Consider the following 16,592-nt stretch of genomic DNA (forward strand, 5'->3'; position numbering starts at 1 on the left):
AATTACTTATTTCTTTATTAAGCTTCTTATGCATGTTTTTTTATTATATTTTGATAAAGTCTATTTTTATATGTACATTACTGTAGTCGTGATCCAATTGTTTCATTTTTCAGTTGTGTTTATACCCGTTTTATTCGTATTTCACGGCTATTGGCTATCACTGACGTAATGCACTGCTGGAAATGGCTGGCGGAGCTTTCGTTATTTATGTGACGGGAATCGCATGTCATCCAACTGTTAATCTTCAGGCCATCCAAGAGGGGTTTATGTTCTATGCCATCATATCCAGGGGGCAGCATGGGTACTTCTCTGTTTACATTGTAGTTATAGAATTTTTATTGTTGTGTTTATTTTTTTACGTGGCCTCTAATAACTTTCATGGTACTCCGTGTGCAGAGTAACGGTCTGAGGAAGGTCAAACACTGATCGAAAGCGATCACTTTTTTTTAAAACAAATAAAGCCTTTTCTAAAGTTAAAATAAAATTATTGTGTGCGGTCTAGATTGTTTTTTACTACATGCAAATTTTTAATAATACTTTACAACAGGTGCAATTTCCAAGAATTAAGTTTTATCCAAGAATTAAGTTTCATAAAGTTTTAACATATACATGGTGTTCGGATACTCCAGTTACAAATTTCTAGTAGTTGTAGAGGGGAGTGAGTAGATAATATTTTGAATTGGAACCAATGTCCGGAAACGTACCGCTTCTGTGCTACAGGCATTTGTAAACATGTAGGTAAAGCGACTACTTTTACAAGTAATTGATTAGGGACGACCTAGTACATCACTGTCCGCCCCCGGTAGCTGATTGGTCAGCGCGACAGACTGTCAATCCTAAGGGCCCGGGTTCGATTCCCGGCTGGGTCGGAGATTTTCTCCGCTCACGGACTGGGTGTTGTGTTGTCCTAATCATCATCGTTTCATCCCCATCGACGCGCAAGTCGCCGAAGTGGCGTCAAATCGAAAGACTTGCACCAGGCGAGCGGTCTACCCGACGGGAGGCCCTCGTCACACGACATTTCATTTCAGTACATCACTTCTTTTACAATTCCACTCATTAACAGCCAAAGAAATCCCTCTTGTACTCGGTGACGGGTTCTCTTCGACGTGATGCAGTACAGCCTCTGCCAATGGAGCACCACAGTCACGCCTGCTGATGGTGAAGGTACCCTTTCTCGAAACCGTTGGGTAATTGTGACGAAAAAGGAACGCGATGGAGTCGGACGTCGTGAAGAACGATCTTGAAAAAGACGACGAGCAGCTCTTCCATTATCGTGAGCTTCGCCATTCAGAAGGATCATGTCAGTGTACTCCTCAAATGTGTACTCAGTTATGTTGCCCTATCACTCACAGACACATGAATGAGGCTCGAACCAGGTCAGAGAGGTAGGATAGACGTCAAATAATATCAGCCGATTCGTCGTAACCACCCCCAACCACGACTACCCTGTTGTATATCTACCTTCCAAAGATGTTTTCAAACGGTTTTAGCTCGGAAACGGTACGTTTCCGGACGTGGGTTCCCATTCTCAATATTGCGTACTCACTCCCCTCTACAACTGGAGAAGTTTGTAACGGGAATTTCCGAAAACGATGTATTTGCAGAAATGGTAAAGGCGCGCCAAATAGAGAACCAGTTTCAGTCTGAAGTTTTATGCGAACTACAGACTCACTTCTCAGGATGCATTTAACCACAGATTTTACACTTATCGTTGAGAATGCCGTGTTACCTGATGCGCGATAAGTATTGTGTGATGAATCGGCGGGAATATTTTAGACTGTGCTCCAGCACTGTCAGACGGTCTGCTAGCAACTGCTCATTACGGTGATCCGTCTTGGTCACCTGTCCTTAAACACCGCGCCGGCCGCCTCGTGGCTCCGGCGGACACACAGCCGGTAGGGGTGCGCTCCACCCGTCGTCGCCCGGCAACGTACCAATAAACACTCAGACGATAGCAGTGGCGCGTAAACAACCTATTGGGCGCTCCAGTAGAACGAGCTTCTCACAGCTCTCGCTACACTCTGAAGAGAGCAAGAGGGATTTGTTTCACTGTTCCGGATGGGGCCTGAAAACAACGCGGAAAAACACGTGGCTGACTACTAGGGGCAAATTCAGTGCGATGCACATACGAGGACTGTAACTTTAATTGTGGCAACTATTTATTTACATATCGTACAAAATAGATATGTGTTACAAAGTTTTACTGACCTTCAAAGTGATCAGCAGCATCGTGAACAACCCGTTGCCATGATTTTCACCACCTCAGCGTAGGTCACAGTAATTATGCAGAGATGGAGTATAGATTTCCGTGGTAAGCTGCATCAAACCAAACTTCAGACTGAAGACCACAACAACAACAAACATCAACAACTGAAGTTTAATTATGCACTCATAGACAATATACGAGCGTTGGAACTTTAATAGTGGCAACTATTTATTTACAGCTCGTACTGAATAGATACGTGGTTCAAAGTTTTACTGACCTTCACCAGCATTGTGTATAACCCGATGCCAGCGATGTGGAAGTCGTAGGATACTCTTACAAGGGAACCTCCCCATCGCACCCCCCTCAGATTTAGTCATAAATTGACACAGTGGATAGGCCTTGAAAAACTGAACACAGATCAATCGAGAAAACAGGAAGAAGTTGTGTGGAACTATGAAAAAATAAGCAAAATATACAAACTGAGTAGTCCAAGTGTAAGATATGCAACATCAAGGAGTATATAAGCTGAAGAGCGCCGTGGTCCCGTGGCTAGAGTGAGTAACTTCGGAACGAGAGGTCCTTGGTTCGAGTCCTCCCTCGATTAAAAATTTTACTTACTTTATTTTCGCAAAGTTACGATCTGACCGTTCATTCATTGTCGTCTCTGTTCACTGTAATAAGTTTAGTGTCTGTGTTTTGCGACCGCACCGCAAAACCGTGCGATTAGTAGACGAAAGGACGTGCCTCTCCAATAGGAACCGAAAACATTTGATCGCAAATTCATAGGTCAACCGATTCCTCCACAGGAAAACACGTCTGAAATATTCTATACGACACTGGTGACGGCATGTGCGTCACATTACAGGAATATGTTGTCGACCCACCTAACTTGCACACTTGGCGAATGGGTAAAAAGATTCTTCTACCTTGCCCGACTTAGGTTTTCTTGTGGATGTGATAATCACTCCCAAAAAGTGATGAAAACATAAGAGTTTGTCACATAAACGGCAACAAATGAATGCAACAGTTTCACAGTCGCACAGTTTTCCCTGTGCTCTCTCAAAACATACGTTTTTAACGTTTTCAAGTTTTTCCGTGTGTAGACCGTCAAATACTGCATATGTCCAAGCAAATCTGAACATGTCCTGGAATTTTGGAGAGCGAAGTTGATCATGTCTGAGTGCATGAACTTTGATAATTGTCTGAAAATAAAAAATTAAAATTTTTCACTCGAGGGAGTATTGAAGCAGGGACCTTCCGTTCCGTAGCTGCTCACTGTAACCACAGGACCACGGTGCTCCTCAGTGTACACAAATCTTGATGTGACTTATGTGGCACACGGACTACTCAGTTTGTATATTTTGCTTATTTTTTTCATAGTTCCATACAACTTCTTCCTGTTTTCTCGATTGATCTGTGTTCAGTTTTTCATGGGCTATCCCTGTGCCAACTTATAACTAAATCTGAGGGGGGTGCGATGGGGAGGTTCCCTTGTTAGCAGTGCCTGTTGTGTTGACAGTTCGAGCGGCGCGGGCCGCGCGGGATTGGCCGAGCGGTCTGTGGCGCTACAGTCATGGACGGTGCGGCTCGTCCCGGCGGAGGTTCGAGTCCACCCTCGGGCATGGGAGTGTGTGTGTTTGTCCTTAGGATAATTTAGGTTAAGTAGTGTGTAAGCTTAGGGACTGATGACCTTAGCAGTTAAGTCGATTTCACACACATTTGAACATTTTTGGAGCGGCGCGGTCTAGCAGTTCTAAAACGAATGCCATGAAGTGTTTCCTTTAGTTTAGAAATCGAGTTGAATTGAAGAGGGCTTAACTCAGGGAAGTGCAGTAGGTGATATAGCACTTAGCAGCCCCATCAGTCAAAAAATCAGTAACAGCTTGCACTGTACGTGACTGAGCATTGTCCTGCAAAATGATGGTCAGGTCCTGCAGAAAGTGTCATCGCTTCTGTCACTAAGCTGGTCGTAGGTTGTGTTCCAAAACTGAACAGCATAGAGACAGAAGTGATGACACTTTCTGCAGGATCTGACCATCACTTTGCAGGAAATGCTCAGGCACGTGCAGTGTAAGCTGTTACTAAGTTTTTTGACTAATGAGGCTGCTAAGTGTTGTACCACCTACTGCAGTCCCCTGACATAAGCCCTCTCCAGTTCAACTCGATTTCTAAATTGAAGGAAACACTTCACCGCATTCACTTCAGAACTGCTACAAATTCGTCGAGCAATAGACCGCGCCGCTCGAACTGTCAACACAACTGGCACTGCTAAGAGTATCCTACGACTCCCACATCGCTGGCAACGGGCTATACACAATGCAGGTGAAGGTCAGTAAAACATTAAAACACATATCTATTTAGTATGAGCTGAAAACAATTAGTTGCGACTATTAAAATTCCAACCCTCGTATACTGGCTACGGGTGTATAACTAAACTTCAGTTGTTGATGTTTGTTGTTGTTGTTGTCGTCTTCAAGTCTGAAGTTTGGTTTGATGCAGCTTACCACGGAAATCTATACTCCATCTCTGCTTAATTACTGCGACCTACGCTGAGGTGATGATAATCATGGCATATCTGCTCAGATCGTGTCGGACCTCCTTTTATCCGCGCAGAGCAGCAGCTATACGTAACATGGACTCCATGTAATGCAGCAACTCTACGTAGCATGGACTCCACAAGTCGTCAGAGGTTGCTTGCAGAATTATTGAGCCATGCTGCCTCTAAAGTCGCCCATAATTGCGAAAGTGTTGTCAGCACAGTATGTTGACCACGAACTGACCTCTCGATTATGTCCCATAAATGTTCGATTGGATTTATGTCGGGCGATATGGGTAGCCAAATAATTCTTTCGAATCGTCCAGAATGTTCTTCAAACGAAACGCGAACAATTGTCACCCGGCGACATGGCGCATTCTCATACGGAAATTCCATCATTGTGTGGGAACATGAAGTCCAGGTATGGCTGCAAATGGTCTCCAGGTAGCCGCACATAACCAGAACCCAGTCCATTCCATGTAAAGACAGCCCCCAGAAGTATGTACCCACTACCAGTTTGGACACTGCCTTGCTGACAACTAGGATCCATGGCTTCGTAGAGTCTGCTCCATATTCGAACGCTACCATAAGCTGTTACCAGCTGAAATCGGGAATCATCTGTTCAAACCACGGTTTTCCAGTCGTCTAAGGACCAATTGATGTGGTCCCAAGGCCAGTAGAGGCGCTGCAGGCCATGTCGTGCTGTTAGCAAAGGCACTCGCGTCAGTCGTCTGCTGCCACAGCCCATTAACGCCGGATTTCGCCGCACTATCCTAACGGATACGTTCGTCGTAAGTTCCACATTGATTTTTTTTTGCGGTTATTTCACACAGTGTTGCTTGTCTGTTAGCACTGACAACTATACGCAAACGATGCTGCTCTCGGTCGTTGAGAGAAGGCCGTCGGCCACTGCGTTGTCCGTGGTGAGAGATATTGCCTGAAATCTGGTATTCTCGGCACACTCTTGTCACTGTGTATCTCGGAATATTGAAGTCTTTAACGATTTCCGAAACGGAATGCCCCATGCATCTACAATTCTGCGTTCAAAGTCTCTTAATTCCCTTCGTGCGGCCATTTTTTTTTTTTTTTTTTTTTTTTTTTTTTTGGGTTTAAGGGCGCTCAACTGCTGAGGTCATTAGCGCCCGGTCACTGTTGTGAGAGCACATGGAATCTGGTAAAACTCAAGGGGATGGGGGGGACACCAGAAGGACCTGACAAAGATGCAGATAAAATAAGTAAAAAGGTTAAATGTCTTTGGACAAGCCAGTCAAAGTTATAAAACGCAGAACACGAGCAGCTGCCCGAGCATCATCAGCTAAAATATCCGGTAAAGTAGATGGCAGGGACAGGACAACACGAAATTGACAAAAACGGGGACACGACAATAAAACATGGCGCACTGTTAATGCCTGACCACAAGGGCACTGCGGGGCTGGGTCACCGGAGAGCAGGTAGCGGTGGCTAAACCGGCAATGCCCAATCCGCAACCTGGTCAGAAGGACCTCCTCGCGCCGAGATGGTCGGGAGGATGTTGTCCAAGCAGTTGGGAGCGGTTTTACTGCCCGGAGCTTGTTTCCTTGGAGGGATGACCAAGCATCCCACCACAACGACACAAGCCCCTTACATACATCCCCACGAACGTCAGATGACGGGACACAATGGGAGGCTGGCCGAGGCAGGAGGACTGCAGCCTTGGCTGCAGCATCCGCAGCCTCATTCCCAGGCGCTCCTACATGTCCGGGAACCCACAGAAGGCTGACAGAACCACCATTATCAGCGAAAGAATGGAGGGATTGCTGTATCCGTTGAATCAAGGGATGGACCGGATAGGGAGCTCCAAGGCTCTGAAGAGCACTTAGTGAGTCAGAGCAGAGTACACACGATGAATGGCGGTGGCGGCGGGCATACTGAACGGCCTGATGGAGAGCAAAAAGCTCGGCCGTAAAGCTGGAACATTGGTCGAGGAGCCGGTATTTAAAGGTGGCGGCCCCGACGACAAAGGCACAGCCGACACCATCGTCAGTTTTGGAGCCATCGGTGTAAATAAAGGTGTGACCGGCAAGTCGAGCACGAAGTTCGACAAACCGTGAGCAATACACTGCAGCCGGAGTACCCTCCTTCGGGAGTGAGCTGAGGTCGAGATAAATATGAACTGGAGCCTGGAGCCAAGGTGGTGTCGGGCTCTCACCCTCTCTGAAGGTGGTAGGGAGGGCAAAATCCAATTGTCGAAGCAGGCGACGGAAGCGGACTCCGGGGGGCAGCAGGGCAGACACATACAACCCGTACTGACGGTCGAGAGAATCGGCGAAGAAGGACTTGTAAGAGGGGTGGTCGGGCATAGGACATACCGACACAGCAGTACGTCGCGCCGGTAGGTCAATGGTAACTCGGCAGCTTCAGCATAAAGACTCTCAACAGGACTAGTGTAGAAGGCTCCGGTCGCGAGACGTATCCCCCGAAAGTGCGGCCATAAACACGTCGGATGTCTTTCGTCATGAATGACCTGAGTACAAATGACAGCTCCGCCGATGGACTGCCCTTTTATACCTTATGTACGCGATACTACCGCCATATGTGTAGGTCCATATCGCTACACCATCAATTTTGTCATCTCAGTGTGCATCCATTTGAACCTGCTTGTTGTATTCATCCCTTGGCTTCCATCTACAACTATCTCATTCTCTCAAGACACACATATCAACCTACACTTACCTCCGTTAGCAAATTGACAGTTCCAATCCCTTGGTGCTGTTTCAAATGGTTCAAATGCCTCTGAACACAATGGGACGTAACATCTGACGTCATCAGTCCCCCAGAACTTAGAACTACTTAAAACTAACTAACCTAAGGACATCACACACATTCATGTCCGAGGCAGGATTCGAACCTGCGACCGTAGCGGTTGCGCGGTTCCAGACTGAAGCGCCCCGCTAGGGCCACAACGGCCGGCTCCCTCGGTGCCTCAGGATGTGTCCTATCAACCGATACCTTCATTTAGTGAACTTGTGACATAAACTTCTTTATCCCTCGTGGCTAGCACACTGAATTTGCATTCTGGAGGACGACTTTTCAAATCTGCGTCTGGCCATCCAGATTTAGATTTTCCATTATTTCCCTGCATCGCTCCAGGCAAATAGGGCTATGGTTCCTTTCAAGGGCCACGGCCAATTTCCGTCCTCATCCTTGAATCCTTCCGAGCTTGTGCTCCATTTCCAAATACCTCGATGTCGACGAGACATTAATCTTCTTCCTTCTTCTTCCCTCTCCATTTCGGATCAGTGTCGCCTCACCAGTTACCCGATCTGCCCATTTGATCTTCAGCATTTTTCATAAGCTCCGCCTCGCTTCTTGCCTGAACTGTTAATAGTCACGTTTCTCTTCACTACGAGGCTACACTCCCAACATATAGCACTTAATGTATATTTATTTTTAGTGTTAAGACATTTCTCTTTCTCAGAAACATTTGTCCTTCTGCTGTGAATCTGCATTCGACCGTTCTCAGTTATTTTGGTACTCAAGTACAGAAACTCTTGTAGTGCTTTCCTAATCCACTTCCTTGAGTATTGCCTAATTTAATTCAAATAGATTCCATTACGTTTTTTTTATTTTTATTGACGTCCATTTAATAACCACTTTTCAGGATGCTATCGATTCCGTTCATCTGATCTTACAGGTCCTTTTTCGTCTCTCACAGAAGTAAAATATCATTGCGAAACACAAAATTTTTTTATTTCGTCCCCCTGAACAAAATTCCCGTTCCAAATTTCTCTTTGGTTTTCCTTATTGCTTGCTCAGAACGTGAAGGGCGTTCAAAAGGGAAGGTACGAAACAACACTGTGGAGGTAACAGAAGTCTTTACTCAAAAGTAATCACCAGACGTCCGAGCACAACTATAGCACTGTTTCACGAGCCAAAGGATTCCCAGTTCCCAGAATTCCTGTGGCTGTGGCAGTAGCCAGTCCTCCACCACTGTGTCCTTCAGTTCGCTGTCGAGTTGAAGCACTTCCCTCTGAGACTTTTTTTTTTTTTTTTTTTTTTAGCGAAGCAAATACATGAAAGTCACAGTGTAGGGTTCCGAATGTCTGACGGTACACGTCACTGGTAATGGTTTTTCCTTGCCCGAGAAACTCGATGGGGATCGCACCTCCGACGTCGAAGAACGCGGTCAGTGTCATCTTGCCTGTTGAGGGGACGGGTCTGAATTTTTTAAGTGGAGGTGACGCATGATTCCAGTACCTAGATGTTTCACTACGTCATCCCAAAACTGCATATGCAAATTCCAGCTGGTCTGATTATTACGTTTCGTACCTTTTCATTTGAACACTCCTTGTACATATACACTAGTGGCCATTAAAATTGCTACATCACGAAGATGACGTGCTGCAGACGCGTAATTTAACCGACAGGAAGAAGATGATGTTTTATGCAAATGATTAGTTTTTCAGAACACTCACACAAGGTTGGCGCCGGTGGCTGACATGAGGAAAGTTTCCAACCGATTTCTCATACACAAACAGCAGTTGACCGGCGTTGCCTGCTTAAACGTTGTTGTGATGCCTCGTGTGAGGAGGAGAAATGCGTACCATCACTTTTCCGACTTCGAAAAGGTCGGATTGTAGCCTATCGCGATTGCGGTTTATCGTATGGCGACATTGCTGCTCGCGTTGGTCGAAATCCAATGACTGTTAGCAGAATATGGAATCGGTGGGTTCAGAAGGGTAATACGGAACGCCGTGCTGGATCACAACGGCCTCGTATCACTAGCAGTCGAGATTACAGGCATCTTATCCGCATGGCTGTAACGGATCGTGCAGCCACGTTTCGATCCCTGAGTCAACAGGTGGGAACGTTTGCAAGACAACATCCATCTGCACGAACAGTTCGACGACGTTTGCAGCAGCATGGACTATGAGCACGGAGGCCATGGCTGCGGTTACCCTTGACGCTCCAGCACAGACAGAAGCGCCTGCGATGGTGTACTCAACGACGAACCTGGGTGCACAATTGGCAAAACGTCATTTTTTTTCGGATGAATCCAGGTTCTGTTTACAGCATCATGATGGTCGCATAGAATTCTGAAGTATATCCTAGCGTGCTGCAGAGTACAAGAGTAAGCATACTGAGAGCTACAGATTCGTATGAGAAAATTTGTTGCGAGATTCCAAATATCTCTAAATTGATCTGTATTTTCCTTAACTCTATTCTCCGCAGCACGGAATATCTCTCTTTCAATATTTTTCAGAGTTTCACAGATTGACTATTAACTGGTGTACTCAGGTGGTACTTTAATTAGAGTTGTCTTCTGCCTGGGAAAATTTCGGCTTTTTGCGAAACAATAGTTCCTAATTTTAATGAGTGTTGCTGTTGCGATAAGTCTTCTTATGTTTAACTATATTTTATAACATGTCAGAGGCACTTCATGAGAGACAAAGTCATTAGTACCCTTTCATGCATAGTCTACGAAACTAAAATATTGCTGAGTGCTGCAGTGTTAGACATTCTTCATTGAATCAAATTTGAAAAAAATACGCCTCAGAATGTAATAGTTATTACGTGCGGGGTACTGATCTACCCAGCTGAGACAAAAACATCTCATTACTTGTTACAGCCTCTCTGCAAGTGACTTTTCAATATGAATTTAGCGCACCCTTTGCGTTGTGAATTACCCATGGCGAAAAATGTCTTGTACTGTCTCAGCGCCGGCCGGAGTGGCCGTGCGGTTCTAGGCGCTACAGTCTGGAACCGCGATACCGCTACGGTCGCATGTTCGGATCCTGCCTCGGGCATGGATGTGTGTGATGTCCTTAGGTTAGTTAGGTTTACGTAGTTCTAAGTTCTAGGGGACTGATAACCTCAGAAGTTGAGTCCCATAGTGCTCAGAGCCATTTGAACCATTTTGAACTGTCTCATGTACCATGCAATCGATACATTAAATGGTCTCTCCCACGGTTTCCAAGAATATTTCTGTCTCCCTTACAACATTTGTACTTCATTTGTGATACATGCACTGCCTCTCAGTGAACTTGGTTATACGCCTGTTTTGCCCGTTAACAATGTTACCCTCTTTCGTTCATCAAATTTCTCGATCAAAGTGTCACAACATTTTTTTGCACGAGTTCACAAATTTCACATTCGATCCTAAAGTTCGTAGGCTTGGAAACTACATCATGCATGTTATAAAGAATCTTCTCTCTGCGATTTTCCACTTGGTAACCTCAACTGCTGCCACTGTTCAAGGAACTGACAAATATGCCTCAGACAGCCGAGGAGAGTCCCAGTGATGCTATACTCCGGCTCTTTCCCTTTTATCATGGAGGAAGTCTCGACATAGACTTCTTCGGTTCGTTAGCATTTATCCCATCTTATACACGGGCGCCACTGCACTCAAGATTTGACAGTTTGATGTATTTAACTCTGTGGCCGGATGCCCTTCCTGTCACCGCATCGTCAGTTACCTAAGGGAAGGCAAGCGATGTGCGCCTCTAGTCTTCGTGAAAACTTTATTCTCTGTGTGATCGTATTTTAATGGTTTGTGTAACGTGTTGTCTGAGACGGAAAGTGAGACCCAGACCAGCATTTGCCTAAACGAGCATGTGAAACCATCTAAAATACACACTGAAGCTGGCCGCTGCGCGAGCCGGCTCCAGCTCATCTTCCTGTGCGTCAAGCCAGCTCACTCTGTGTTGCGCTGTGTGGGTAGATCAAATCTCAACCTGCACTAAACCATAAACCTATACAAAAACGTACACGTGTATGTTTGTATGTATGTTCCACATCTCCTCCTAATCCACTGGGTCGATTTCAACATCTAGGATGTCTGGTGCGAGAGGTGTATTGTTCACGTAGTATTGGAATCTGTTCCAGGGGCTATACGAGCAGATGGGCACTACTGAGCAGAGGGAGGGGGCAGAAGTAGATTGGATAGAAGGTAGGAAGAGATGTACAGAGAAAGAGAGAAATGGAGATGGATAGAGAGAGGGAAGAGGAAGATACCGACAGAGAGAGGAGTAGGAGGGGATAGACAGGGAGTGGAGGGAGGAGGAGATTGGTGGTTGGTTGATTTGGAGATGGGCATCAAACGGCGAGATCATTGGTCCCATCGGATTAGGGAAGGATGGGGAAGAAAGTCGGCTGTACCCTTTCAAAGGAACCATCCCAGCATTTGCCTGAAGTGATTTAGGGAAATCTCATGAAACCTAAGTCAGGATGGTTGGACACAGGTTTGAACCGTCATCCTCCCGAATGTGAGTCCAGTGTGAATGGGTTGAAAATAAATAAATCGCCAGGTGCTGATGAGATTGCAATTCGGTTTTACAGAGAGTACTCTACTGCATTGGCTCCTTACTTAGCTTGCATTTATCGCGAATCTCTTGCCCAACGTAAAGTCCCGAGCGACTGGAAAACAGCGCAGGTGACGCCTGCATATAAGAAGGGTAGAAGGACGGATCCTCAAAATTACAGACCAATATCCTTAACATCGGTTTGTTGCAGGATTCTCGAACATATTCTCAGTTCGAATATAATGAATTTCCTTGAGACAGAGAAGTTGCTGCCCATGCAGCAGCACGGCTTTAGAAAGAATCAATCCAGCGAAACGCAACTCGCCCTTTTTTCACATGATATCTTGCGAACCATGGATGAAGGGTATCAGACGGATGCCATATTCCTTGACTTCCGGAAAGCGTTTGACTCGGTGCCCCACTGTAGGTACGAGCATATGGGATTGGTTCCGAAATATGTGTGTGGCTCGAAGACTTCTTAAGTAACAGAACCTAGTACGTTGTCCTCGATGGTGAGTGTTCATCGGAGGTGAGGTTATCATCTGGAGTGCCCCACGGAAGTGTGGTAGGTCCGCTGTTGTTTTCTATCTACATAAATGATCTTTTGGTTAGGGTGGATAGCAATGTGGTGCTGTTTGCTGATGATGCTGTGGTTTACGGGAAGGTGTCGTCGTTGAGTGACTGTAGGAGGATACAAGATGACTTGGACAGGATTTGTGATTGGTGTAAAGAATGGCAGCTAACTCTAAATATAGATAAATGTAAATTAATGCAGATGAATGGGAAAAAGAATCCCGTAATGTTTGAATACTCCATTAGTAGTGTAGCGCTTGACACAGTCACGTCGATTAAATATTTGGGCGTAACATTGTAGAGCGATATGATGTGGGATAAGCATGTAATGGCAGTTGTGGGGAAAGCGGATAGTCGTCTTCGGTTCATTGGTAGAATTTTGGGAAGATGTGGTTCATCTGTAAAGGAGACCGCTTATAAAACACTAATACGACCTATTCTTGAGTACTGCTCGAGCGTTTGGGATCCCTATCAGGTCGAATTGAGGGAGGACATAGAAGCAATTCAGAGTCGGGCTGCTAGATTTGTTACTGGTAGGTTTTATCATCACGCGAGTGTTACGGAAATGCTTCAGGAACTCGGGTGGGAGTCTCTGGAGGAAAGGAGGCGTTCTTTTCGTGAATCGCAACTGAGGAAATTCAGAGAACCAGCATTTGAGGCTGACTGCAGTACAGTTTTACTGCCGTCAACTTACATTTCGCGGAAAGACCACAAAGATAAGATAAGAGAGATTAGGGCTCGTACAGAAGGATGTGGGCAGTCATTTTCCCTCGTTCTGTTTGGGAGTGGAACAGGGAGAGAAGATGCTAGTTGTGGTACGAGGTACCCTCCGCCACGCACCGTATGGTGAATTGCGGAGTATGTATGTAGATGCAGATAACCACTGCGCCACCTCGCTTGCTGAGGAGAAGATGAATGGGGAGTGGGAGGAGGAGTAGATGGACAGGTAGCATGGGACAAGGATATGATCAAAGAAAGGGGGAAGAGGATATTGACAGAGGAGGATGAGGATATGGACAGAGAGAGGGGGAGATATACATAGAGAGGGGGAGGAAGATATAGGCAGAGTGACAGGAGGAAAGTTACAGAGAGAGGAGGTGATGGTCAAAGAGAGGAGAGAGGAGGGGGATGTGCAGGAGGCAGGTGGAAGGTGGAGAGGGGTAGTGGGCAGGTGGGAAATGAAGAGGTGGGGGAGGTTACAGACAGAGCGAGAAGAGAGAGAGATATGGATTAGGGAGGGGTTAGAGGGATAGGGAAGGAGAGAGGGGGCAGAAGCCTATGTACAGATACAGTGAGGAGGAAATGGTCAGAAAGAGGGGAGGAAGAGATAGGTGGAGATAGGAGCAGAAGAAGAAAATGGATAGAGGGGATGGGGAGATGGCGAGAGGAGGGAAGAAGAGGAAATGGACAGAGAAATGGGGGATGAGGAGACGTAAGGAGCACGTGTACATATGCTTGCATGGGTGGAGCTGTGAGTAAAAGGCTAACAAGCTATTACTCATACAGGTAGCTATCCTGGAGAAATAATGTCAACGCGAAGAATATCCCAGTATACATGGCCGATCTGCGTTCGGATTCGTACAGAGCGAGGTAGCGCAGCAATAAGACAGTGGTGGTTCAAATCCTCTCCATCCACTCAGTTATAGGATTTTCCATTGTTTCCCTAAAAGAGATTACCGCAAATATCGGGGTGCTTCGTTTGAAAAGGATATGGACGTTTTCCTTACCAATCTTTCATTCCCAAAACTGAGCTCTTTTTCCGCCTTTGATGACCTTGTCGTCGACAGGACGTTAAATGCTTTCCACCCAATTCCTTCGGATTCGAGCGCTAGCTGAAGCTGTTTGGATAGAGAGAGAGACTGCTTGCACAAAGTACACAACAGAAATTGTAAAAGGCATGCTGAAAATAAGTATTTCGTTATCAACATTCTTATCGATGTACACTCCACAACAAACGTGAACTATGTCATCCTCTGCTTTCATTATTGTTCACTTTCTCATTATTATTATTATCATTACAATTTCACTTAACAGTCGAGTGAGTAACTAAAAACTAAAGCCTATTACTACTTTTAGTCTCTGCTTTCCGTGAATTTTCCCGATTAACCATAGCACTGCAAGCATCGCCTCGAGATTCTGCCGGCGTGCCTATTCCCATAGACCTCCCATCAGCTTATCATTATTATTTTAATCCTGTGTAGTGGCTCGCCTTCACCCATTAAGTAAGAAATTATTGTATGATTACAAGATTTACGAAAAAGCACTGACAGCAGCCAAATCATTAAATATCTGGGAATATGTACAGAAAGCAATTTAAAGTAGAACGACTACACAGAACTACACGTAAGAAACGCAGATGGCGGGCTGAGGGCTCATCGAAAGAATTCTAAGGAACTGTACCGCAAAATGGGATGAACAGAAACAACAGGGTAATTGGAAAAGAAAACTTTCAAAAAATTTCTCTGCTGTCATGTTGGAAGACAAATGGGGAATATAATTGAAAGGTTTGTTTGTGAAGGGTTGGTAATGCACCAGTCTAACAGGGAAAATATGAATTTCAAAGTTGAAGACCCTGTCTATAACAGTCTATGACAAACCTCGGATGTGATGCTGAATTTGCTTACTTCGAATATTATTTGTAAGTGCAATCTAATTTGTATAGTTCTAATTTAAGCCTGTGGCAAGGAAATTTGCAACCCCGTTTCATTAACGAAACATTCCGTTATAAAGTAGATTTCAATGTGATTTATGTTTCGGCTGACTGAAAATGTAGCATTGTATTTTCAGAGTTTGTCGGACAAAGAGAAACAATAATCGCCAATGTTTGTTCAGAAGAAGAGAAAGAATTTGACAGACACGAACTATCCGTCACTGTTCGCAACACAGGAGATAATGCCGTGATTTAAGTATATGGATAAAAAAGCAGTCATTTAGATTGTATGCATGTAAAATTTGTTATTTGGAAGGCAAAGGTTACGTTGATGTTTGTTTGCAAAAAAAAAGGCCGATTACACACGTTTATTTTATGTGACGAATAATTTGTTAGTGTAGCAGATGATATTCGAGCATGATTCGTTGCTTCTGGGCGTACGACTTGTAGATTCAAGTACATCATTTTTATCGTAATGTCAGCGACTTGAAGCATTAAGGGAAGAACCATGTTCATCATTTTAATGTTAAAATAAATTGATTATAGATGCACAATTACAGATACATCAATTTTTATTTGATACACGTAATAAAGAACCGCAATTCATGCAATATCTATAGTTTTTGCATTGAATAAAACTTTATCGAACTAGATAATTTTTTTTTTTTGCTTAATCTCCTGGGTCCAAAACAGATTTTGACGTGTTCCTATTTACCCCGAAGACCAATAAATAGAAAAAATGGGGATTAACACCGCTGTTTCTATTCACCAATGTCTGTGGGGAGAATAAAAAACACCAAGTTATTTATTTTATTTTATAAGAACATGAACTTGGTCACAGTTTAATCCTAATTCCTAATTTGTCGAGTGGCGTGCTTGACATACAGCGGTGTATCGCACCACAGTGATAATAATTGTTATAACAGATAATCTAGTGAATATTTTTAATTAAAAGTATTTTTATAACTTAGCAAAATCCTACTTTTTTAAGTTATATGGGACATGTAACCAGAAAACAAGAGTAAAGATTCAAATATCTGAAAAATTAAAAACATTACTCTTTTTAAACATCATAACTTTTTATGTTTCCATATAAATGTGTAAATATTTAACTGAGTTTGCTCGAGACATAGTACCTCAAGAAAAAGACATTATATTACTGAACTGTCTGAAAAAAGACGTTTATTCTTGAAAATAAAAGTGAGGAATACTGTGAAATTATGTAACCACAAAAATTAGCAAGTTTTTTATTGTTTAAACAGATAAACTTATAAAGAGAGATCTTAATACCACTGTATGTTTTTAATTTGTCCGAAGATGCTCTTGTTAGGAGAAGAAGACGTC

The sequence above is a fragment of the Schistocerca nitens genome, chromosome 2 (assembly GCF_023898315.1).
Source record: "Schistocerca nitens isolate TAMUIC-IGC-003100 chromosome 2, iqSchNite1.1, whole genome shotgun sequence".
NCBI lineage: Eukaryota > Metazoa > Arthropoda > Insecta > Orthoptera > Acrididae > Schistocerca > Schistocerca nitens.